Source organism: Rhinopithecus bieti, unplaced genomic scaffold, assembly GCF_001698545.2.
Source record: "Rhinopithecus bieti isolate Rb0 unplaced genomic scaffold, ASM169854v2 scaffold_39317, whole genome shotgun sequence".
In the NCBI taxonomy this organism is placed as follows: domain Eukaryota; kingdom Metazoa; phylum Chordata; class Mammalia; order Primates; family Cercopithecidae; genus Rhinopithecus; species Rhinopithecus bieti.
Window position 1 is genome coordinate 38,964 of NW_016816467.1, and position 27,840 is coordinate 66,803.

Below are 27,840 nucleotides of genomic sequence, written 5' to 3' on the forward strand. Positions count from 1 at the left end.
GGAGAAAGGAGAGAAGGAAGGGAAGGGAAGAGAAGGGAAAGCGGGGAGGGAGGGAGAAAGGAAAGGAGGAAAGGAGTGAGGGGAAAGATTGGGAAAATAAAGGGAGAGATAAATAAGAGGAAAGAACCTTTCGAAGACCAGAAAGCTAGCTCAACTAGAAAGAACTGGAAAGCCCAGAAAGAATGCCAGGTCATATACCAACCAAATTTTATTAGGCCAGTTAAAAAAGAATTTTGAGGGACATTTTAAATTTATTTTTTTTTTTTTTTTTTTTTTTTTTTTTTTTTAAGATAGCGTTCTCACTCTGTCCACCCAGCCCTAGGGTGCCCAGTGGCACAATCAAGGCTCACTGCAGCCTTCAACCTCTGCGGCTCAAGGGATCCTCCTGTTCAGGCTCCTAGTGCTGGGTCTACAGCTCCCATGCTACCAGGCCCTGGGCTAATGTATGGAGCTTTTTTGAAAGAATGGCTCCAAAACCATCAGCAGAATTTGTGGATGCTACACTGCCTGGAAACTGGGTGGGGCACCACTTAAAGCGTTATGGTGTACATTTTCACCCAAGAACTTGGTGAAGAAGAGCCGAATGATGCTGCCTCAAAATGAGCAGACGCTTGAGTCTGATTTAAGGAGCTAGAGGCTTTTGCGAAAGGGTGTTTTTCCTGTACTTTATGAGCAGCGTGTGTGGAGGATGGGTAGACGGGGGTAGGCGTGCAGGCAAGAGCATAAAGGCCCTTATATTTCAATTAACTCTCTCTCTTTCTCACCTCTGCTTTTCCTTGCCTGGCCTGCCTTTCACTTTCCCCCTCTGCCTCAAAATTTCCATGCCTTTTTTCCATCATTCTCTCTTTGCCTAAAGAATCTAACTCTCAAATATATACTTTTGTATGGAGTCCTCCCTGTTTCTCAAAATCTAAAATTTGATGTCAACATTTAATAAAATATGAATGGTAAAAACATTGTCCAATATTTCAGATGCCTCTTAAAAACACACAAGATCTGGCAACATAAGGTCCTAGCTCCGTATAGGAGCCAAAGCAGCTAGCACTGAGTCACTTCTGTACTTCTCAGACAGAACAAGTCTCCATCCCCTCAGTCTCTATCCAGCCAGTTAGCACCAATACCATCTGCTAGGCCCCATTCAGGGTGAAAGTTGCTCCCCTACAAGCCATTCTTATCCCTTTTCTTTTTCTCTCATGGAGTTTATCCTTTCTTTTCCCTAGTATTTATTTTTTTGTTACTTCTTAAAATTTCCATAACCTGTAACTGTGTACATATGTTATTACTTTGCCTGTTCCCAATTATTACCTGAACAAATAGAAACTTTTAGTATCTTTTTTTCATGCCACCTCCATACCAAAATTAATAGCTTTTAAATTAGTTCTTGACTATGGATTTAAAATATCCTTAGCACCCATCCAAAAATGAATAAATAAAACCATTTGCTCTTGCTTCATTGCGTTCAAAGTCAGTACAAGTGGTGAGGTCTGCAGTATGATAGCAGTTGAAATAACACAAGTATTTTAATATATGTAGGTTTCTATTTGACCAACCATCCAATCCAGAGGTGTGTTTGTTGCTTTTTTTAAAATAGTGATTGTTTGTTCTGTTTGTAGAAAAACCAAAAATCATTTTCATGTTCTTATAATCAGTATGAACATAACTTAGTTCTCCTAAAAACTTATTTATGAAGAGCTTCCAATGACTTGTCTGCCTAGACATTTTTTTCTTCTAATTTTTGTTAGGTTCAGGAGTACACGTACAGGGTTGTTATATTTGGTAAACTCGTGTCCACAGAGTTTAGCGTACAGATTAATTTCCATTATTCAGGCAATAAGCATGGTACCCGGTAGGTATTTTCTTATGACCCTCTCCCTCCTCACACCCTCCACCATCCAGCAGGGACCCAGTGTGTGTTTCTATGTGTCCATATGTTCTTGTTATTTTAAACTCCTACCTGTGAGAACATGCAGTATTGGTTTCTATTTTCTGTTTCTGCATTAGTTTTCTAAGGATAATGGCCTCTAGCTCCATTCATGTTTGCTGCCAAAGACATAATCTTGTTCTTTTTATGTCCTGCATACGATCCATGGTATATATGTACCAGGTTTTCTTTTTTTTTTTTTTTTTTTTTTTTTTTTGAGGCGGGAGTCTCGCTCTGTCGGCCCGGGCTGGAGTGCAGTGGCCTGATCTCAGCTCACTGAAGCTCCGCCTCCTGGGTTTACCGCCATTCTCCTGCCTCAGCCTCCCGAGTAAGCTTGGGACTACAGGCGCCCGCCCACCTCGCCCGGCTAGTTTTGTATTTTTTAGTTAGAGACGGGTTCACCGTGTTAGCCAGGATGGTCCGGATCTCCTGACCTCGTGATCCGCCCGTCTCGGCCTCCCCAAAGTGCTGGGATTCAGGGCTTGAGCCACCGCGCCCGGCCTGTACCAGGTTTCTTTTACTTTTCTTTTCTTTTTTTTTTTTTTTTTTTTTTGGAGATGGAGTCCGCTCTGTCACCCAGGCTGGAGTGCAGTTGAACGATCTCAGCTCACTGCAAGCTCTGCCTCCCGGTTTCACCGGCCATTCTCCATTACCTCAGCCTCCCAAGTAGCTGGGACTACAGGCATCTGCCACCATGCCAGGCTAATTTTTTTTTGTATTTTTAGTAGAGATGGGGTTTTGTATGTACCATATTTTCTTTATCCAGTCTATCACTAATGGGCATTTAGGTTGATTCCATGTCTTTGTTATTGTGAATAGTGCTGCAATAAACATACAAGCGTATGTGTCTTTATAGTAGAATGATTTATACTCCTTTGGATATATACCCAGTAATGGGATTGCTAGGTTTAATGGTATTTTTGTCTTTAGGTCTTTGAGTAATAACCACACTGCTTTCCATAATGCTTGAACTAATTTATACTCCCACCAGCAGTGTTTAAGCATTCTCTTTTCTCTGCAACCTTGCTAGTATTTGTTTTATTATTATTATTATTTTAGTGATAGCCATTCTGACTAGTGTGAGACGGCATCTCATTGTAGTTTTGATTTACATTTCCCCAACGATTATTGAAGGTGACCATTTTTTACAATCAGGTCCTGATCTGCCCAGTCTCAACCTGCATTGACAACTTCCCTTCCCACTGAGCTGTGACTTCATCTCTAACAGAGTTCCTCATTTACCTGTTGTTTACAGATTTGAAGTTCCTTCATACAATTTTGATGATTGTACATCATTCTGATCATATGTAGTATGATGATCCTGACATCCTCCTGAAGATGTCAGGTGAGACTCACTGCTTGTTTTATTCATTTAGTTAAAAATTATTCCTGGATGCCTTGCTTGAGGCTACCTGTTATTCTAGGTGCTGAGGATACAGCATGAAGCATGACATAATCTCCATTCCAAGAGTATATTTTTTCCCATTTTTATAGGCAAGGAACAAAAGATAACTTGACATTTCTTTCAAAATAACTAACACGTAAAAGATAAAATGCAATAGCAGATCCAAATTTGTTGATGTTTATATAATTTCTCTTTCCCAAGATTATGATGCCTACTTGGATTTTTTTTTTCCTTTAAAGCCTTGCTTTTCCTCCCTCCTTTTTCATCCAGTTTGTCTAAATGTCTACCTTTCATTAAATTCAATGATTATTTAATTCTCAGACCAAAAAAACCAAATGAATTGTATTATTTATCTGCTCAGATATTACTTTCTTATGACACAGATCTGTTATATATGTTAATGATCTCAGGTGTTTGTACAGCTCAGATCTCTTATTCTTATATTTTTAATTCTTTTCTTTTTTCATGCCTGCTTATTTCCTTTGATTCCTCATCTCCTCACAAACTGGGGTAAAAGACTCCCAAACACAGTATTGCAAAATAGACTTCACAGGAAATTCAGAAATAGTAATTACAGATATTCTGACATCCCCACTTGTTTAAGTAGGCATTTTAAACAAACTTGGCACAGATTCATTCAAAATAGTCTCTCTGTAAAAAAGAAAAAAAATAAAAGAAAGAAAAGAAAAGAAAAAATGGGTTTTGTCATTTTTTCAGTTTACCACTTTTTAAAATTCATCACATTTCTAATATTCAGGTAGTTTCTTGTAATGTTTTACTTCTATTCACAGTTACTTCCTTGAGGATTATTTTGTATTTTAAATCTGAGGCCCAGGCAATATTTTTTTTTGTCTATTTCTAGCTGATAATTATTTTGTTTGGGGCTCTTGGAAAATCCTTGGGTGTCTGGATTTTAATCACCAATAAGATGGTCATGTCATGATTTTTCTTGCAGTAGTAAGCTCCCTCCCCTTTTTATCTGCTTCCTAATTCCAATTTTCTCTTGGGCACTAATTATCTTAATCAACTGCAATCAGTAAAACAACTTTTGCTAAAGAAATCGGCTAGTGAGATTTCATTTTTATTTCCTAAAGCTTAGATAAAATATTTTCCCCAAATATTGACTCTATGCTTTTGTTCTGATGCCTGGTATACATGCTACTCTACAATTAATAGTTCAGTTTTTCAGATTTCTGGATAACGAGAAAGAAGGGTGTCTTGGAGAGAGGATTATGAGTATTCTTGTTACTACAAACAGGTGTGCTCCATTATAAATTAATTAGCATTCATGTATATCTATCAAAATCATGGAAATTTTGTCAGTATGAGTCATCAATGGAGCAGCAAATTATCCCCTATACTGAGAAAATCTCATTTCTAGAATAGCAAGATTGAGGAATAGTAGTTCCTGCCAGTGGTGATATTGATAAGAAGCCCTGTCTGCCACCAGTCCTTGCCACACGCACCCACCACTAGCGAAATATGATGCCATTGCTAAGTGTGCGCCAAGCACCACACCCAATACTATGAGGCATACAATATACAGCACTCCAGGTTTTAGTCAGCCTTCATGACTTTCCTTCAGGAGCCTGGTCTGTGATTACGGGATTGCAGAAGGGGACCTCTCTCACCAGGCTGGAGTGTAGTGGTGTGATCTCGGCTCACTGTAACCTCCACCTTCCGGGGTTCAAGCGATTCTCCTGCCTCAGCCTCCCGAGTAGCTGGGACTACAGGCATGCACCACCACGCCCGGCTAATTTTTTATTTTTAGTAAACACGGGGTTTCACCATGTTGGCCAGGATGGTCTCCATTTCTTGACCTCATGATCCACCTGCCTCGGCCTCCCAAAGTTCTGGGATTACAGGTGTGCACCACCACCCCCGGCCAGAAGGAGACTTTTATAATATAATTCTGATAGGAAAAGAGATAAAGACATCTTTAACAGAATAATAACCCAGAGTACTACTAAGAACCAATCACCTTGGCAGGTAAAACTTGATTTTTTTCTATAGTTTTTCTTTTTTGTGTGGGGGGAGGGATTAAGGGGAGGCTGGGAGGAGGGTCTTGTTTTGTTTTGTTTTTACCAGAAGGCCGAACTAATGAAGGCAATTTCCCTTCCTCCACACTCATAGATTAAAAACACACTCAGGTAGCCTCACTCAAAGAAAGAGAGAATAGAGTTATTAACTACTGCAAACCCAAGATAGGGATGGGGGGAATCTCCATCATGAGAAGAGGCTCCCAAGCAACCAGGAATCACCAGTTTGAGAGGAAGGGATACCATCTGGAGCACAGCGCCGCAGCCACTTCTGTTTCTCCACCCAAGGAAGAAAAAAAATCCTCCCTTCCCCTTTCTCACTCCAATCAACGAATAGTGAGAGTTTCTCACAGAATGGAGACTAGACTATATTATCTTACCCTGCTGAGAGTTGAAGCACAAGAAAGAGATTAAACGATGAAGAAACCCAAAGAGCAGCCTACTTTCAGGAAGCTAACAATGAAAAGCAACATGGGCCAGTTTGTATAATGCTACGTGTACTTTTTAAGTTTATTTAAAACCTACCTTCAATACAACAATGGCTCTACTGGGCGTGGTGGGGGAGGGTGGCTGTGGGTGTATGCATGGGAGCGTATATATATTCAGTTGTAAGACATATACTGATTTTAAATTTTTTTTTAAATTTTAACTAGAAAATAGCTTAATGGCCTAGTAACAATGTGAATAAAAATATTTGCTGCCAATTGTAATGGTGCAAATTAAATCTATGTCTAATTTCCACCACTTGTGAAAGATGTAAAAAGTGACTAAGCATCAAACTCCATTAATGCACTTAGGATAAAATGCAATAAGACAAATCTTTTCTTGATCAAGATGGTTCTTTAAAAAATTACTCCATCAAAAAAACAAAAAGGAGAGACAGAGAGAGAGAATTGCCCATATCTGAGCTGAGGTAGAACTCTGAGTTATATAATTAGCAAGACCTTATGGAAAATATCTATTATTCATAATAAAATGCTGAAGCAATTTTCTAATAAACTCTCACAAGATTCAAACTCCTTTTGAGTCTAGGTGCAGGGATTCATGCCTCTCATTTCAGCACTCTGGGAGGTCGAGGCGAGAGGATCACTTGAGCTCAGGAGTTTGAGGCCAGCCTGAGGAACATAGAAAGACGTTGTCTCTTCTGGAAATTTTTTATAAACAAAACAAAATTAGCTGGGCATGGTGGTACATGCCTGTAGTCCCAGCAACTAGGGGGGCTGAGGTAGGGGGATCACTTGAGCCCCTGAGATCAAGGCTGCAGCGAGCTATGATTACACCACTGCACTCCAGCTTGGGCAACAGAGTGAGACCTTGTCATAAAAAAGAAAAAGAAAAAGAAAAAAAAAACTCCTTTTGAGAAATTAGAGTAACACCACCAGCTTGTAGTCATCTTGTAATAGGCTTAATGATCTTAAACTATACATGCTTTTTAAAAATATATAATCTAATAATGATTACATAACTATGCATTTCCCCCTAAGATACCTCTACTAAGAGGAAATCTTTGAACTGGCTTTCTTAGAAGCCTCTTCCCTATTGTAAGTTTGAAATAAAACTTTGGCACACGCTCACCACCTGAAAAGCTGTAACACATGAATGAAATCACAACTCACAACCTGAGAAGTTGTAGCACAAGGATGAAATCACAACTCACAACCTGAGAAGCTGTAACAGAAGGATGAAATCACAAGTAGGATTGATAAACTTCATACTCCTCTGCTTCTCCCAAGGAAGACAATAGGCTCCAGTTTGAGAGGCCACAGTGTAAGGTGTAATTAAAGGAAAACCCAGGCAAAAAAAAAAAAAAAAAAAGGAGGAAAAAATTTGATTCAATAAAAGCTAGAAGCCAGGGAGGACAGATTCTCCTTTAACTGGGGAAAAGGGAAGCTCAGATTGAGATGAGATGAAGAAAAGCAATTTGCAACTCAGGACACAGACTTCACTAGCAAAACTTCAGCTTTTCCACTTCTAAGAGAAGACACAATGGGGAGCAGTTAAAAAAATCTAAATTTCGAAGGACCTAGACAAAAGTATTCACACAGATAGAAAAACGAATGAAATTTTTAACTTTTCTTTTAAGTTCATGTGTCCATTTGCAAGTTTGTTACATAGGTAAACTTAAATGGGTACTACCCTAGTACCCATTAGTTATTTTTTCTGATTCTCTCCCTCCTCCCAATCTCTATCCTCTTATAGGCACCAGTGTGTGTTGTTCCCATTCCTGTGTCCACATGTTCTCGTCACTTAGCTCCCACGTATAAGTGAGACTTATTGGTTTTCTCTTCCTGTATTAGTTTGATATGGATAATGGCCTCCAGCTCCATCCATATCCCTGCAAAGGACATGATCTCATTCTTTTTTATGGCTGCATAGTATTCTATGGTGTATATGTAGCACATTTTCTTTATCCTATCTGTCATTGATGTGCATTTAGGTTTATTCCATGTTTTTGCTATTGTAAATAGTCCTGCAATGAACATACATGTGTATGTGTCTTTATAATACAATGATATATATTCTTTTGGGTATATATCCAGTCATGGGATTGCTGGGTTGAAGGGTATTTCTGTTTTTAGGTCTTTGAGGAATCTCTGTCTTCCACACTTTCTTCCACAATGGTTGAAGTAATTTACGCTCCCACCAACAGTGTATAACCATTCCTTCCTCTGCATAACTTTGCCAGCATCTGTTATTTTTTGACTTTTTAATATTTGCCATTCTGACTGGTGTAAGATGGTATCTCATTGTGGTTTTGACTTGCATTTCTCTAAAGGTCAGTGATGCTGAGCTTGTTTTCATATGATCTTTGGTCACATAAATGTCTCCTTTTGAGAAGTGTCTATTCATATCCTTTGCCCACTTTTCTATAGAGTTTTTTTTTTTTTTTTTTTTTTTTTTTTGGTAAATGTGTTTAAGTTCCTTGTAGATATTAGACCGTTGTCAGATGCATAGTTGGCAAAAATTTTCTCCCATTCTGTAGGTTGTCTGTTTACTCTGTTAATAGTTTCTTTTGCTGTTCAGAAGCTCTTGAGTTTAAACTGGACCCCTTCCTCACACCTTATACAAAAATTAACTCAAGATGGATTAAAAACTTAAATGTAAAATCCAAAACTATAAAAACCCTGGAAGAAAACCTAGGCAATACTATTCAGGAAATAGGCATGGGCAAAGATTTCATGATGAAGACACCAATAGCAATTGCAACAAAAGCAAAAATTGACAAATGGAAAAAATGAAATTTTTAAAAATTCATATTAGAGGTTCTCTGACTCTATTCTGAATGTATGCTTTCCTTCCTTTTGTGTCTTCACCATCTGTGGCAAGGTCTCTTTGGCTGAGTTTCTGACAGACTGCTTTCAGATAGTCATGCTGGAAATATTCTGCAGTAAAGGAACCACACAGGGAGTAAAAGCAGGGCTGACCTTTTATAGCTAATGACCCATGAAGTATTCAAATCCCATAATGGTAGTATCCAAGGGAGAAGTCTACTGCAAAAGTTGGCCCAAGTTTACCAGATTTACTAAATAATGTGTGGCTGCTGAGAAAGAAAGTAAGGATAGAGCCTCAAACTCTTAGTCACAAAGTAGCTTTAGATGTTCCTATGGTGACAGAAATGGTAGAGTCTGCTTTTCCCAAAAAGATGGTGACACATTGTATTTGCCAAGTAACAAATATAGACTGAACAGGGTCTTCTGAAAATAGTATGCTAGCATAGGGGACAGAATTTCAGGCACATGGCAAGCTTTTTAAGGCTTTTCTAATCAACCGGTAGACCTCTCTCTAATTTAACAGATACTTCATCCCTAAACCAACCAAGGAACAAATGAAGAAACAATACCATGAATGTAGAATAATTTAATGCTATTGGCATTATTTAGGAAAATATAAAGCTACACTTAATTTGAACACACACAGACATACACACACCAGATAAATCTAAGAACTATAAACAAATTTATACAAGTATTAGAATAAATTCTACTAGAATATTTTTATAACCTTTGGTTCTAGGAAAGGCCTTTCTATGCGAAAAGAGAAATATACTCAAATTTGATGTTTAAAAAATAAAACCCTCTTGGGAGGCCAAGGCAGGCAAATCACGAGGTCAGGAGATCGAGACCATCCTGGCTAACATGGTGAAACCCCGTCTCTACTAAAAATAAAAAAATTAGCCAGGCATGGTGACTGGCACCTGTAGTCCTAGCCACTCAGGAGGCTGAGGAGAATGGTGTGAACCCGGGAGGTGGAGCTTGCAGTGAGCCGAGATTGTGCCACTGCACTCCAGTCTGGGCGACAGAGTAAGACTCCATCTCAAAAAAATAATAATAATGATAAAAAAAAAAAAATCCTCTGAATAAAAATGTTCCAGAAAGTTAAATCAAGCAACAGAGTAGAAAAAAAATATTTGCAGCATATATAACAGACAATGACCACTCATCAAGAATGTATGTTTCTTATGAAGCATGAGAAAAAGACATAGCTCAAAATAAAAATGGGAAAAAATATATGAGCTGATGAATTACCAAAAAAATACGAATGACCAATATATTTATTCTTCGATTCATTCAACAATTATTTATTGAGTGTTACTATGCGTCAGGCACTGCCTTAGCAGGTGCACACATACAGCATTAAACAGAAGATACAAAAAGGAAATTAAGAAATAAAGTAGCAAATCCAATTTGCTCATTTGATTGGCAAAAATTTAGAGATTGATAATGTCAAGTGCTGGAGGGATGTGGGAAAATGAACCTAGTGATGACAGAGAGTGTAAATTTGCACAGCCTTTTGAAGTCCAGATTGACAGTATCTATTGGAATTTTAATTATTCATATGATTTTTTATGAGCAATTCTGTTTGATTGAGTCTATCCTACGGACATTCATACCTTGCACAAGGATGGTCATTAGAGCATCATTTATAATTGGGAAAAACTGGAAAGGGTCTGCCTATTCCCATGGCAACCATTTAAAAAGGTTTGCTACATACGTACTATGGAATATTTAGCCACCTTTCAAAAATGTAGTAGATTATATGTAATGAAATTTAAAACTCTAAGAGTTATTTTGCAGAAAATGAAATCATGAAACAATCTGTGGTATAAATCCCACTTATGTTTAATAAAAAGCACACATGCATAGGTATAGCTATATACATAAATGCATACAAGGGGAACGAGAAGGGGACACAGCAAAGTTGCTGAGACTGCTAATCTCTGTGTCAGGGAGAGAAAGTGGGGATGAAGGGAGTTTTTGAAGCTTCTTTCCATGTATGGTTGATGATCACGTTAGAAAGAGATTCAGAATATATATGGTCTTTGGAGTCAAATTATGTGGGTTCAAAATCTAGTTCTACTGTTTTCCAGATGCAGAAACCTGGAATTCCCCTTTTGTAAAATAATTATGGGGCACAGTTCACAAAATTCTGAGAATTCTGAGAATTAAATTAGGTAATCCACGACAAAATACTCCAAGTAGGCACATAGAACTCATCTGTTAGTCATTATTAATGTTTGGAATTGTTTTAATCAGTTACAATGAGAATCTATTCATACATTATTTGTGTAATTGAAAAAATACCATCAAAGCACTCTTTAACAAAAAGTACAAATTGAGGGCTGTAAGAATTCAGAAGAGACAGAAAACTTTATAATTATTCTGCCACATCCTAAACCTGCTTCTCTTGAATGTAACAAATGCAAACACATGAATCACAAATCTTGTTGGATAAAACCACAAACTAATATTTGTACTATATCTCCCTCTTCTATAAAAATATATAGAAAAGAAAAGCATTTCTACACCAATTAACAAAATTAAATATTTATAACTCTTATAAATAAATTTGTTTCCTTTTTACTGTGGCAAGTTAGACACGTTTATAAAGAATTTTACTGAAGAGTCCCTTGGTAACTAAAGCAGACTCCAAATTCTGTGGAAATAATTCCCATCCATGGAAAATATATATTTTCTAAATGATCATTTTATTTTAAAGTTATATTTAAACTTTCACAAGACATGTTTTATCAACCATTTATTTCTAACAACAATTATTCTTTTTACACTATTGGTGGGAGTGTAAATTAGTTCACCTCAGCAATCGCATTACTGGGTATATACCCAAAGGATTCTAAATCATTCTATTATAAAGACACATGCACACATACATTTACTACAACACTGTTTACAATAGCAAGGACCTGGAACCAACTCAAATGCCCAAGAATGATAGACTGGATAAAGAAAATGTGCACATATAGACCATGGAACACTATGCAGCCATAAAAAAGAATGAGTTCACGTCCTTTGCAGTGACATGGATGAAGATGGAAACCATCATCCTCAGCAAACTAACACAGGAACAGAAAACAGAACACTGCATGTTCACACTCATAAGTGGGAGCTGAACAATGAGAACACGTGGACACAGGGAGGGGAACATCACACACCAGGGCCTGTGGGGGGTGGAGTGGGGGGAAAGGGGAGGGAGAACATTGGGACAAATATCTAATGCATGCAGAGCTTAAAACCTAGATGACGGGTTGACAGGTGCAGCAAACCACCATGGCACATTTATGCCTATGTAACAAACCTGCACATTCAGCACATGTATCCCAGAACTTAAAGTTTAAAAAGTGTGTGTCGGGGGGGAGCGGGTGGCGGTCAGTGCTACATGACCTTGTCAAAACATAAGAATCACCTGGCAGCTTATTGGAAATAAAGATCCCCAGGCCCCACCCTTGGATAATCTGATGCAATTGGTCTAGGATGTGACAAAAGAATCTGTTGTGACAGGTACCCTGGGCAATTCTTAGGAAGTTAGGGAAAACCTAAGCTAGATATATCTGTTTCATGAGCTACATTATCTGCGTCCTGAGCTACATCGCTACATCTCAATTTCACAGGAAGTAGCTGATCTATAAGGTGAAATGTTTCTGTGTATCAGAAAAAAAAAATTTACAAATTGTGTTCTTGCTCCTCTGCACAGCCAAACTTCTTGAAAGAGTTGCCTACAAATGTTATGTCTATTTCTTCATTTCCCAAAGTCTTTTTTTTTTTTTTTTTTAAGGAAATGAAATGTCTTGATACACGTTGGATGACCTTTCCTTCTTTATTCTTGTACCTCGAATTTATCTTGGCTAAATTTGACCCTTACCTTTCCACAGAATGTATGGTCAGCTTATCAAGATCCATAAAAAAAAAAAAATTGCACTAAATTATAAGGACAATTTGAGGAGAATTGTCACTTTTTCAATATTGAGTTCATTCACCCATATTGAGTCCCAGGGCAATGGTTGTACATAATTTTTTCACTCTATGCCCTTCAAGAAACTTTCAGAATTTTTCTTCATAGAAGTTATGTGTGGTTTTTATAGATTGATTCTTAAGTAACTTTTAGTTTTTATTGCTAACCTGAATGGAATTTCATGAGTGTGGGTGTGAGTGTGAATGAAACAGAGGAAGAAATACATTATACAAAGAGAAGATATATGAAACATCATGATTTTAAAAACAGCAATATAAAACACCCGTCTGCTTCCTTCCCCACAAGAAACAGGACTTAACAGAACCTTATGTGTTCCTCTCTGATCTTATTAGCCTCCCTCCTCCACACTTATAACCGCTATCTTAAATTTTGTGTTAAACATTCCAGTACTTCTCCTTACAGTGTTTTTACCTATGTATGTCCCCACAAACAAAGCATTGATTAGGTTTTGATGGTTTTCAACTCTATAAATAAAACCGTGTTTTTGCAATTCAGCCACATTAATGCATGTGATGGTTATTCTATCATTTTCACTGGGTGGTATATTTCATAGTATGAATATGCCAAATTTTATCTGTTCTACTGTAGATAACTATTTGGGTTATTATCATTTCAGGACTAAAACAAATAATGCTCCTATGAACAATGCTAGGCAGTATCTTCTGGCGAATGTACCAGTTTTTCAAAGGTCTATGGCTGCGAGTGAAAATGCTGAATCATAGTGTCTGCTTATGTTCAAATTTAAGGTTGTTTTTCAAAGTGATACACCAAATTACACTCCAACACTGTCTGAGAGTTTCTGTTGCTCCATATTATGAAAAAGTTAGTATAGGCTAATTGTGTTTTATATTCACAAACTTTTTTTTCCAAGTGTACATTTCACCTAGCTCCTATTTATAAGTGAAAGCATACAGTGTTTGACTTTCTGTTTCTAAGTCATTTCACTTAAGATAATGGTTTCAAGTTTCTTCCATGTTGCTGCAAAAGACATAATTTCTTTATTTTTTATGGTTGAATATTATTCCATTGTATACATATACCACAACTTCTCTATCCACTCATCCACCGATGGACACTTCCGGTGATTCCATGTCTTTGCTACTGTGACTAGGGGTATGATAAGCATACAACTGCAAGTATCTTTTTAGTGTAATTATTTATTTTTCTTTGGGTAGGTACCCAGTAGTGGGACTGCTGGATCAAATGGTAGTTCTACTTTTAGTCCTTTGAGAAATCTCCATACTTTTTTCCATAGAGGTTGTACTAATTTATATTCCCTCCAGCAGTGTGTAAGCCTTCCCTTCTCTCTGCACCCTCACCAGCATTCGTTATTTTTTTGTTTTTTTAATAATAGCATTCTGATAGGGTAAAAGTATATCTTTTTGTAGTTTTAATTTCCATTTATCTGATGATTAGTGATGTTGAGCATTTTTTTCATATGCTTATTGGCCATTTGTATGTCTTCTTTTGAAAATGTCTATTCATGTCCTTTGCCCACTTTTGATGTGGTTATTTGTTTTGCTTTGCTTTTTTATTTTTATTTTAAATTCCAGGATATATGTGCAGGATGTGCAGGTTTGTTACATGGAAAAATGCATGCCGTGGTGACCTATCAACCTATCACCTCGGTATTAAGCCCAGCATGCATTAGCTATTTTTCCTGATGCTGTCTTTCCTGTTGTACCCGCCAACAGGCCCCAAGGTGTGTTGTTCCCCTCCCTGTGTCCATGTGTTCTCATTTTTCAGCTCCCACTTATAAGTGAGAACATCTTGTGTTTGGTTTTCTGTTCCTGCATTAGATTGCTGGGAATAATGGCTTCCAGCTCCATCCGTATCCCTGCAAAGGACATGATCTCATTCCTTTTTATGGCTGCATAGTATTCTATGGTGTATATGCACTACATTTTCTTTATCCAATCCATCAGTGATGGGCATTTGGGTTGATTCCATGTCTTTGCTATTGTGAATAGTGCTGCAATGAAGATATGAGTGCATGTATCTTTGTAATAGAATGATTTATATTCCTTTGGGTATACACCTAGTATTGAGATTGCTGGGTCAAATAGTATTTCTGTTTTTACGTCTTTGAGGAATCTCCACACTGTCTTCCACAATGGTTGAACAAATTTGCATTCCCACCAACAGTGTAAAGTGTTCCTATTTCTCCACAGCCTCACCAGCATCTGTTGTTTTTTGACTTTTTAATAATAGCCATTCTGACTGGCATGACATGGCATCTCATTGTGGTTTTGATTTGCATTTTTCTGATGATTGGTGATGGTTAGCCTTTTTATATGTGTTTGTTGGCTGCATAAATGTCTTCGTTTGAGAAGTGTCTGTCCATGTCCTTTTCCCACTTTATAATGATTTTTTTCTTGTAAATTTGTTACAAATTCCTTGTAAATTCTGGATATTAGTTAGATGGATTGACTACAAAAATTTTCTCCCGTTCTGTAGGCTGTCTGTTCACTCTGATGATCATTACTTTTGCTGTGCAGAAGCTCTTTAGTTTAATTAGATTCTATTTGTCAATTCTTGCTTTTGTTGCAATTGCTTTTTAAGTGTTTGTCATGAAATCTTTGTTCATGCCTACATCCTCAATGGTATTGCCTAGATTTTCTTCTAGGGTTTTTTTTATAATTTTGAGTTTTACATTTAATTCTTTAATCCATATTGAGTTAATTTTTGTAAAAGGTGTAAGGAAGGGGTCCAGTTTCAATTATCTGCAAATGGCTACCCAGTTCTTTCAGCACCATTTCTTAAATAGGGAATCCTTTCCCTATTGCTTGTTTTTGTCAGGTTTGTCAAAGATAAGATGGTTGTAGATGTGCAGTCTTATTTCTGAGTTCTCTATTCTGTTCCATTGGTGTATGTGTCTGTTTTTGTACTAGTACCATGCTGTTTTGGTTACTGTAGCCTTGTAGTATAGTTCGAAGTCAGGTAGCATAAGGCCTCTAACTTCATTCCTTTTGCTTAGGATTGTCTTGGCTATTCGGGCTCTTTGGTTTTGTATGAATTTTAAAGTCATTTGTTCTAATTATGTGAAGAATGTCAATGGTAGTTTAATGGAAATAGCATTGAATCCATAAATTACTTTGAGCAGTATAGCCATTTTCACAATATTGATTCTTCCTATCCATGAGGATGGAATATTCTTCCATTTGTTTATGTCCTCTCTGATTTCCTTGAGCAGTGGTTTGTAGTTCTCCTTGAAGAGGTTCTTCACTTCCCTTATTAGCTGTATTCCTAGGTATATTATTCTCTTTGCAGCAAGTGTGAATGGGAGTTCATTCATGATTTGACTCTCTGCTTGTCTATTTTTGGTGTATAGGAATCCTTGTGATTTTTGCACATTGATTTCATACCCCAAGATTTTGCTGAAGCTGCTTATCAGCTTAAGAAGTTTTTTGGCTGAGACAATGGGGTTTTCTATATATAGAATCATTTCATCTACAGAGACAATTTGACTCCCTCTCTTCCTACTTGAATTCCTTTCTTTCTTTCTCTTGCCTGATTGCCCTGGCAAGAACTTCCAATACTGTGTTAAATAGGAGAGGTGAGAGAGGGCATCCTTGTCTTGTGCTGATTTTCAAGATGAATGCTTCCCTTTCAGTGTGATTTTTTTTTTTTTTTTTTTTTGCCCATTCAGTGTGATACTGGTTTTTGCCCATTCAGTGTGATATTTTTTGCTTTTGTCCATTCAGTGTGATATTGGTTGTGGGTTTATCATAAATGGCTCTTATTATTTTGAGAATGTCCCATCGATAGCTAGTTTATTGAGAGTTTTTAACATGAAGGAATATTAAATTTTATTGAAGGTCTTTTCTGTGTCTATTGAGATAATCATGTGGTGCTGGTTTTTAGTTCTGTTTAGGTGATTAATTATTAATTTTTGTATGTTGAACCAACCTTGCATCTCAGGGATGAAGCCAACTTGATCGTGGTAGATGAGTTTTTTGATGTGCCACTGGATTCAGTTTGCCAGTATTTTATTGAGGATTTTTGCTTTGATGTTCATCAGGGATATTGGTCTGAAGTTTTCTGTTGTTGTTGTTGTATCTCTGCCAGGTTCTGGTATCAGGATGATGCTGGTCTCATAAAATAAGTTAGGGAGAAGTCCCTCCTTTTTAATTGTTTGCAATAGTTTCGGAAGAAATGGTACCAGCTTCTCTTTATACCTCTGGTGGAGTTCAGCTATAAATCCATCTAGTCCTGGGCTTTTTTGGTTGGTAGGCTATTTATTACTACCTCAATTTCAGAACTTGTTGTTGGTCTATTTAGGGATTCAACTTCTTCCCGGTTCAGTCTTGAAGGGTGTATTGCTCAGGAATTTATCTTTTTCTTCAAGATTTTCTAGTTTACTTGCATAGAGATGTTTATAGTATTCTCTGATGGTTGTTTGTATTTCTGTGGGGTCAGTGGTAATATCCTCTTCATCATTTTTTATTGTGTCTATTTGATTCTTCTTTCTTTTCTTCTTTATTAATCTAATTAGGTCTATTTTATTAGTTTTTTCCAAAACACAGCTCCTGAATTTGTTCATTTGTTGAAGGGTTTTTATGTCTCTATCTTCTTCATTTCTGCTCTGATCTTTGTTATTTCTTGTCTTTTTTGGGGTTTGTTTGCTCCTGGTTCTGTAGTTCTTTTAGTTGTGATGTTGGTTAGGGTATTGATTTGAAATCTTTCTAGCTTTTTGATATGGTCATTTAATGCTGTAAGCTTCCCTCTTAAACACTGCTTTAGCTGCATCCCAGAGATTCTGGTACGTTGTCTCTTTGTTCTCATTGGTTTCAAAGAAACTTCTTGATTTCTGTCTTAATTTCATTAATTACCCAGGAGTCATTCAGGAGCAGGTTGTTCAATTTCCATGTAGTTGTGTGATTTTTAGTGAGTTTTAATCTTGAGTTCTAGTTTGATTGCACTGTAAAGTGAGAGACTGTTAACGATTTCAGTTCTTTTGCATTTGCTGAGGAGTGCTTTACTTCCAGTTATGTGATCGATTTCACAGTAAGTGCCATGAGGCACTGAGAAAAAATGTATATTCTGTTGTTTTGGGGTGGAGAGTTCTGTAGATATATATCAGGTCCACATGATCCAGAGTTGGGTTGTTGAAGTCCTGAATACCTTTGTTAATTTTCTGTCTCGATGATCTGTCTAATATTGACAGTGGGGTGTTAAAGTCTCCCACTATTATTGTTTGAGATCTAAGTCTCTTTGTAGTTCTCTAAGAACTTGTTTTCTAAATCTGGGTGCTCCTGTATTGGGTGTATATATATTTAGGAGAGTTAGCTCATCTTGTTGAATTGAACCCTTTACTGTTGTGTAAAGCCCTTCTTTGTCTTTTTTGATCTTTGTCGAATTAAAGTCTGTTTTGTCAGAAACTATGATTGCAACCCCTACTTTTCCTCTGTTTTCCATTTGCTTGGTAAATTTTTCTCCATTTCTTTATTTTGAGCCTATGTGTGTCTTTGCACATGAGACAGGTCTCTTGAACACACCACACCGATTGGTCTTTATTCTTTATCCAGCTTGTCATTTTGTGTCTTTTAATTGGAGCGTTTAGCCATTTTCATTTAATGTTAATATTGTTATGTGTGAATTTGATCCTGTCATCTTGATGTTAGCTGGTTATTTTGAAGACTTCTTGATGTAGTTGCTTCATAATGTCATTGGTCTTTGTACTTCAGTGTGTTTTTCTAGTGACTGGCAACGGTTTTTCCTTTCCATATTTAGTGCTTCCTTCAGGAGCTCTTGCAAGGCAGGCCTGGTGGTGATGAATTCTCTCAGCATTTGCTTGTCTGAAAAGGTTGTATTTCTCCTTTGCTTATGAAGCTTAGTTTGGCTAGATAGGTAATTCTGGGTTGGAAATTCTTTTCTTTACGCATATTAAATATTGGCCCACAATCTCTTCCTGCTTGTAGGATTTCTGCTGAGAGATCCACTGTTAGTCTGATGGGCTTCCCTTTGTAGGTGACCTGGCCTTTCTCTCTGGCTTCCCTTAACATGTTTTCCTTGGAGAATCTGAAGATTATGTGCCTTGGGGTTGATCTTCTCATGGAATATCTTACTAGGGTTTTACAGATTTCCTGAATTTGAATGTTTGCCTGTCTAGCTAGGTTGGGGAAGTTCTCCTGGATGATACCCTGAAGTATGTTTTCAAACTGGATTCTGTCTCCCCCTCTCTTTCAAGTGCCCCAATCAGTCATAGGTTCAATCTTTTTACATATTGCCATAGTTCTGGGAGATTTTGTTCATTCCTTTTTATTCCTTATTCTCTAATCTGGTCTACCTGTTTTATTTCAGCAACATAGTCGTCAGGCTCTGATATTCTTTCCTCCACTTGGTCTATTCAGCTGTTAATACTTGAGGTTGCATTATGAAGTTCTCATGTTGTGTTTTTCAGCTCCATCAGGTCATTTATGTTCCCCTCTAAACTGGTTATTCTGGTTAGCAGCTCCTGTAATGTTTTGTCATGGTCCTTAGCCTCTTTGATTTGGGTTAGAAGATGCTCCTTTAGCTCGGTGAAGTTCGTTATTACCCACCTGCTGAAGCCTACTTCTGTCAGTTCATTCGTCTCAGCCTCAGCCCAGTTCTGTGCTCTTGCTGGAGAGATGGTGCAATCATTTGGAGGAGAGGATGCATTCTGGCTTTCTTGCGTTTTCAGCATTTTTTTATTGATCTTTTTTTTCCCTTATCTTCATGAGTTTATCTAGCTTTGATCTTTGAGGCTACTGACCTTTGGATGGAGTTTTTGTGAGGACATTTTTGAAGATGCTCTTGTTGCCATTGCTTTCTGTTACTTTGTCTTTCTTTTAACAGTCAGGCCTGTCTTCTGCAGGGCTGCTGTGGTTTGCCGGGGGTCCACTCCAGACCCTATTTGCCTGGGTCCTTCCCACACCTGGAAGTGTCATGAGCAGAGGGTGCAGAACAGCAAAGATGGCTGCCTTCTCCTTCCCCTGGGAGCTCTGTTCCAGAGAGGCACCGACCTGATGCCAGCGATAACGTTCTTGTATAAGGTCTCTAGCAACCCCTGTTAGGGGGGTCTTACCCAGTCAGGAGGCATGGGATCAGGGACCCTTGTAACAAAGTACTCTTGCTGCCTCTTGGTGGAGGAATTGTGGTGCGCTGAGGGGAATCTCACTCCTCCAGACTGCCTGGATTTCCCTGCAGAGCCTGCAGGGAAAAAGACTAAGTCCACTCATCTATGGAGGCTGCAGCCACCCCTCCCCACAGGGGCTCCATCACAGGGAGATCAGAGTTCTGTTTGTAAACTTCTGGTTGAAGTTGCTGAAATTCCCACAGGGATGTCCCACACAGTGAGGAGGGATGGGCCTGGGTCCGGCCTAAAGAGACAGTCTGACCATGATCTGCCACAGCTGCTGTGCTGTGGGGAATTCCTCCTAGGTCCAAACTGCCCAGTCTCCCCTGCACCAGCAGGGGAAAATGGACGACCAAAGCTGCAGTAATGGCTGCCACCCCTTCTCCAAGAAACTTGATCATCTTAGGCAGCAGGCAGCTGCCGTGATGATAACTGGCTTTCCCTCCAGGAACTCAGTAGCCTTAGGCAGTCTCCAGCTGAGCAGTTGAGAACCTAAGGACCTGGTGGCACAGGCTCACAAGGGAATCTCCTGATCCACAGGTTGCACAGATCCATGGAAAAAGCATGGTTTCCTGGGTAGGGTAGCACAATCACTCACTGCATCCCATGGCTGGGGGTGGGGGATCCCTTTGCCCTGTGTAGTTCACAGTAGGCCATTGCTGCACTCTGCTTTTCCTCACTCTCCAAGGGTTGTGTCAACTGCCTACTCAGTCCCAGTGAGAGAACCTGGATATCTCAGTTGCTGGTACAGGATTCACTTGCTGTTTTTGTTCTTCTCAGTGGGAGCCTCTACCACAGCTGTTTCTGGTCTGGTCTTGGCCCTTCCCTTTTTAGTCAATCCAGAGAAAAGTAAAGATGATCACAAGATGAAGTCCCACAATAGGCCATCTGCAAGCTGAGGTGCAAGAAAGCCAGTCAGAGTCCCAAAATCTCAAATGTAGGGAAGCTGACAGTGTAGTTTTCAGTCTGTGGCTGAAGGCCTGAGAGCCTTGGCAAACCACTGGTGTAAGTCCGAGAGTCCAAAATCTGAAGAACATGGAGTCCAATGTTCAAGGGCAGTAAGCATCCTGCACAGGAGAAAGATGAAGGCCAGAAGACTCAGCAAATCTGCTCTTTCCATCTTCTTCTGCCCGCTTTTGGTTATTTGTTTGTTGATGTTGTTGTTGAGTTGTTTGAGTTGATGGTGAATTCTATATATCCACAAAGTTTTATTTATTTTTTAAATTAATAGTAAAAATTGTACATATTTATAGTGTACAATATGATTTTTTTGAAATATGTATACACTGTGGAATGGCTAAATCAAGTTCTTTAACACATGCATAACATCACATGATTATGTAACCCAGAGTCCCTGGGCTTGGGGTATGTACTGTGAAAAGTACCCACTTGTAACTTGTACCTTGAGTCATTATTGTTTCAAAACACTTCCAGGAAGAAGTTCAGCCCCAGAAAAACAAAAAACAGTTAGATTCAGAAAGGCCTGAGTTGGAGATGAACTTTGGCAAACTCTCCTCATTACTATTCTAAGATCTCACCTACGGAGGAGCTTTTTCACCATTTTCTATACATGTGACGTACACAGAAGCATAATCAGTGACTGTGCTTGCACTGCCTTTACTCCATCTCTACATCCATAAAGTTAACCAGTCCAATACAAGATGTTTTCACCTTTATTTGGAGAGGCACTGCTTTGGGAAATATCCCACGTGTCCTCTTTACTTGTTGCATGTAATAAAATCCCTGTGTTAAATTCTCCTTGGTTGTGGTCATTGGACTGTCATCCACCAAGTGATCGAACCCACCCATTGTTTGGTTAACACCTATTTTCTGCATGTGGTGAGAACATCTAAAATCTCCTGTCTTAGCAATTTTCAAATATGAAATATAATGATTAATTGTAGTCACCATAACAGACTTAGACAATAGACATCTTGAAATCATTCCTTCTGCCGAACTAAAATTTTGTGTCTTTGACTGACATCTCCCCAGTTCCCTCAACCCCCAGCCTCTGGAAACCAACATTCTATTCTCTGCTTCTATGAGTTCTATATTTTTAGATTTCACATGTAAGTAACATCATGCAGTATTTGTCTTTCTGTGCCTGATTTATTCCACTTAGCATAATATCCTACAGGTTCATCCATGTTGTGACAAATGACAGGATTTTCTTCTTTTTTTAGGATGAACAGTATTCCATTGTGTATATATACACTACATTTCTTTATCCATTCATCTGTTCACAAACGTCTTGCTTATATTATATCTTTGCTATTGTGAATAATGCTGCAGTAAACACAAGAGTGCAAATCTCTTTGACATACTGTTTTTATATTGTTTGGATATGCACCCAGTATTAGGATTATCAGATCATATTATAGTTCTGTTTTTAATTTTTTGAGGTGCCTCCATACAGATTTCTGTAATGGCTATAATAACTTATATTCCCACCCTCTAGCAGAGTTCCATTTTCTCCACATCCTAGACAACATTTCTTATGTTTCATCTTTTTATAATACCCATCTGAATGAGTGTGACATTATATCTCTGTATTAGTCTGTTTCCACACTGCTGATAAACACATATCCAAGACTGGGTAATTTATAAAAGAAAGAGGTTTATTGAACTTATGGTTCCACATGGCTGGGAAGGCCTCACAATCATGGTGGAAGGAAAAGAGGAGCAAGTCACATCTTACAGGCAAAAAGAGAGTTTGTGCAGGGCAACTCCCATTTTTAAAACCATCAGATCTTGTGAAACTCATTCACATCATGAGAACAGCACAGAAAGACTCACCCCCATGATTCAATCATCTCCCACTTGTCCCTCCCACAACACATGGGAATTCTGGGAGCTACAAAATGAGATTGGGTGGGGACACAGAGCCAAACAATATCAGTCTCATAGTGGTTTTGATTTGCATCTCCCTGATGATTACCATTTGTATGTCTTCCATTGAGAAATGTCTATTCAGGTCCTTTGTCCATTTAAAAAATCTGTTTTATTAATACTCAGTTGCTTGAGTTTCTTATATATTTCAGATATTAATCACTTATTAGATGTGTGGTTTGCAAATATTTTCTTCCATTCTGTAGGCTGTCTCTTCACTAGGTTGAATGTTTCCTTTGCTGTGAAGCAGCTTTTTAGTTTGATGTAATCCTATTTGTCTATTTTGCTTTCGTTGCCTGTGCTTTTGGGGTCGCATCCAAAAAAATCATTGCCAAGACCACTGTCATACAGCTTTTCCTCTATGTTTTCTTGCAGTAGTATTATGGTTTCAGGACTTATATTTAAGTATTTAATCCATTTTGAATTGATGTTTGTATATAATAAGAGATGAGGGTCTAATTTTATTGTTCTTCACATGGATATCTAGTTTTCCCAGCACCAATTCTTGAAGAAACTGTCCTTTACCCACTGTGTGTTATTGACATCTTTGTCAAAATCCATTGACCATAAATGTATAGACTTATTTCTGGGCTTTCTATTCTGCTCCACTGATTATGTGTCTGTTTTTTTGCTAGTTCCATATTGTTTTGATTACTGTGGCTTTATAACATATTTTCAAATCAAGTAGTGTGATGTCTCCAGCTTTGTTCTTTTGGCTTAAGATTGCTTTGGCTATCCAGGTTCTAGTCTGGTCCCATACAAATGTTAAAATTGCTTTTCCTAGTTCTGTTAAAAATCTCATTTGAATTTTGATAAGAATTGCATTGAATCTGTAGATCACTCTGCGTTTTATTCAACAATATTAATTATTCCAATCTATAACATGGGATATTTTCTATTTATTTGTGTCTTGTTCAATTTCTTTCATTAGCATTTTACAGTTTTCATTATACACATATTTCACCTCCTTGGTTAAATTCATTCCGATTTTTTTGGTAGCCATTATAAAGGGGATTTTTTTTTTCTTAAATTTTTTCAAATAGTTTGTTGTTAGTATACACAAATGCTACTAAGTTTTAGATGTTGATTTTTTATCTTGCAGCTTTACTGAATTCATTTATTCACTCTAACAGTTTTTTTGTGGAGTCTATGTATATGATTATGTTGTCTGCAAACAGAGACAATTTTACTTCTTCCTTTCCAATTTGAATGCCTTTTATTTCTTTCAATTGCTTTGCCTGGTATGTCCAGTATTATGTTGGTTGAAGTGGCAAAAGTGAGTGTTCTTGTATTATTCCTAATCTTGGAGAAAAAGCTTTTCCCCCATTGAACTTTTCACCATTTAATATGGTGTTAGCTATGGGCTTGTCACATATGACCTTTATTGTGTTGAGATACATTTTTTCTACACCTAATTTGTTGAGAGTTTTTATCATGAAAGTATGTTGAATTTTGTCAAATGTTTTTCTGCATCTATTGAGATAATCATGTAGCTTTTGTCCTTCATTATGTTAATGTGGTATATCACATTTATGGATTTATTTATGTTGAAACATCCTTGCATCCCAAAAATAAAATGCTTTTGCATTTTGTCCCATATGTTGGGTATAGAGTGGTATCTTGTTGTGGTTTTAATTTCTATTTATCTAATTTTAATGATGTGAGTACATTTTTGTATTTCTACTAGTCACTTTAATCTCCTCTTTTGTAAAGTGCATATTCAAACCTTTTCTCCATTTGCCTATTGAGTGTCTCTTTTGTTGATTTGCAGATCATTATGTATTTTGAATATTAATCCTATTTCAATTACATTTGTTGTAAAATATCTTCCCATTTGTGATGTCTTTTCACTCTCTTTATGTGTCTCTTGAGAGAGATGTTCATTATTTTAAAGTGGCCAAATTTAGTCTTTTCTGTATGGGTCTCATTTTTAAAATAATATTTAGGAACTTCTTTCCTACTTCATGTTATAAAGTTAACTTCTTACATTGCCTTCAAGGGATAAAAATTCTAAAATTTTCACAGTTTTGGTTTAAACATTTAAGTCCTTAATCTACATGGAATTGATGTTTGTGTATGGCATAAGGTAGGGATTGAATAAAAGTAAAAATTACATGTTGCCTTTTCTATTTGTTTGTGGCTGGTATATGGGAACAACATCAATGTCAGTAAGTTTATCTTGTGTTTAGTAGCCTTGTTGATCTTTCGTATTAGTTCTAATATTTGTTTGTAGATTTTCTTTGATTTTCTATGTGAAAAATCACTGCCTAATTTTTTTTTCTTCCTGTCTGGTGCTTTATCATTTCTTCTCTATTTATCTATTACATTGGATAAGAGCTCCAGCACAACGTTGCATGGAAGCAGGGACAATAAGAATTCTTGTGTAGCTCCTGACTTTAAAATAAAATGTTCCTAAAGATATCATTCACTGGACTACAGAAATATCTTTCTATTCCTAATGCTAAGTTTTCTTGTTGCTGTTTATTTTTAAATTTTGAATACATGTTATAGTTTATCGGTTTATTTTTCTAAGATGTAGTAGGCAAAATAATAGCTCTCATAGAAGTCTGAGTCCTAATCCCAACAGCCTGTGAATATATTGTCTTATATGGCAAAAGATCTTTGCAAATGTATTTAATAATTTTGTGATGGGAGGAATATCCTGAATTGTCTATAAGTTAAGTGTAATCATGGATCCTTGTAAGAAGTAGTCAGGAGAGTCAGAGTCAGAGAGAACAAGATTGGACCATACAAGGCTGCTGGTTTTGAAGGTATAGGATAGGTCTATAGCCAAGGAATGTGGACTGCTTTTAGAAGCTAGAAAAAGGAAACAAGGTTTCCCCTTAAGCCTCCAGAAAGGCTTTAGTCTGTGACTAACTTTAGGCTTTAGTCACAGACTAACCATCTTTAGTCTATGATTATAATAAATTACTTTATAGAATTTTAGTTCTACATGATGGAAGTTGCACATCACATCTTCTCACTCTTTCAGTAGCACAAATAAACCATCCTTATATTCTTGACGTGACCCTTGCTTGGTTAAGATGTCTTATTTTTATTATTCAGTAGTAAATATAATTTGAAAATATTTTCTTCAGTATTACTGTAACTATCTTCATAAATGAGACTGACCTTTAATTTTTCTTCCTCATGGTATCTTATCTGTTTGGGGTATCAATGTTCTTGGACTTATGAAAGGAAATTAAGAATATATCCTCTTTTACTATTGTATAGACATATTTTATAAGATTGAGATTTTTTTCCTTAAAACCTTCACAAAACTCATCCTTAAAAGGTTCAGAGATCAGTATCACTGTTGTGTGTAGATATTTAAATGCTTGTTCAAATTTTTAGTGCTTATAAGTCTTTTTAGGTTTTGTAATTATTTTTTAATAAATTTTAGTGATTTACATTTTTCCAGAAAAGTGTTTGTCCCAGCTCTTTTTTGACCCAGTAACATAAATCTATTTATAGTAGTCTCCTATTTTTTTCACCGTTTTACTTTTACTTCACCCATAATTATGCCTACTATTTAATTACTACTATTGTTTATTTATGACTTCTCTTAGCTTATCTTGTTCAATGTTGGACCAAGTTAATCTATTTTGTAATCATTTCCAATAATTAGCTTTTGGTTTATTTAATTTTATATTGTTTGTTTGATTTTCATTTTCTTAATTTATGTTCTTATCATTATTATTTTCTTTCTTTTATATTGTTTGGGTTTACTCTATTATTGTTATTTTTAATATTTAGTTGAATACTTAGCTTATTATTTTCAATCTTTTGTCTTCAAATTTGTATGGAACTATTATGTTTAAAGAAGAAACCAGATGAAGTACAAACAAAATAATTGTAGCTCCCCACTGTTGCCTGTTGAAATTTTATTAGGTTTGTTCTTTCTTGTCCTTTGAGGACATTCTACCACTGGACTGATAACTTTTTCCACCATCTCAAATAATAAGCATCTTCTGGTTTCTGTAGTCCCAAGACTAATCTGATTTCAGTAATTAAAATGGTGGGACTTATGTAATAGTCAAAACTCTGAAATTCATTAAAAGTCAAAGATTATCCTCATTCCCAGTTGAGGTGCTTCAGAAGAGAATTCTGCTATGCAAAAGAGAGGTATGGGAGCCAGGCATGGGGGGCACATGCCTGTAGTTCCAGCTACTCTGGAGACTGAAGTGAGAGAATCTCTTGAACTCAGGAGTCAGAGGTTGCAGTGAGCTATGATCATGCCATTGCGCTCCCACCTGGGTGACAGAGTGAGACCTCATCTAAAAAAGAAAAGAGAAGAAAAGACAAAAGTGACATGTGGTGAGCTTCCTCTTTATTCCTAACTGTGTCACTTCTGCCCCTCCCCACTAGCTTGGTAGCCAAAAATAATGGTAAGATGCAGGAAGGCCTTCCTCTGCTAGTTATGGTGCTCAAAGATTAGTCTTTTATGTATTATATTAGTTAAGGTGCAGTCTACGGTGCTATGAAAAAGAATACTTAAAATACAGTGACAAAACAAAAGTTTATTGTCCCTCACAGAGATAGACAAGTGATCTAGGCTAATGAGACAGCTTGGTTCCATGAGGTTATTCCAAAACCCAGGTTTCTTCTAATTGCTCCACACCTCAAGAGTTTTGTACTCATTTTTTTATGCTCCAAGTGGTCATCACCTTGCCTGCATTCCAACTCACAGGGAAGAGGAGGAGGAAATGGAGTACATCCAAGGAAAGCAGTTTTAAGTAAGTGATGGAAGTTGCACATCACATCTTCCCACTCTTTCAGTAGCACAAGCAGTTCACTCTTCTTTTTGCTTCTGAAACATTTTGCTTATCAAAAATGTATGCTTTGAACTTAGACATATAGATTCATTCAGACAAGCCCAAACTGAGGAACATCAGCAATATATCTGGCCAATACTCTTCAAAAATGTCATAGTCATGAAAGACAAAGGAATTATTCCAGATTAAAGCAGACTGAGGAGATATTACAACTGAAAGCAATGTGTGATCCTGCATTTAGATTCTAGATGACAAAAAGGACGTAAGAACATCCTAAATTTAGATTCCAGATGACAAAAAGGATACTTGGTAAAATTTGAATACAGTTCATAGGTTAGATAGTGCTGTATTGATGGTAATGTCCTGGTTTTATCATTATACTATGGTAATGTAAGATGTTAACATTTGGGGAATCTGGATACATACAGGATTTTTGTACTATT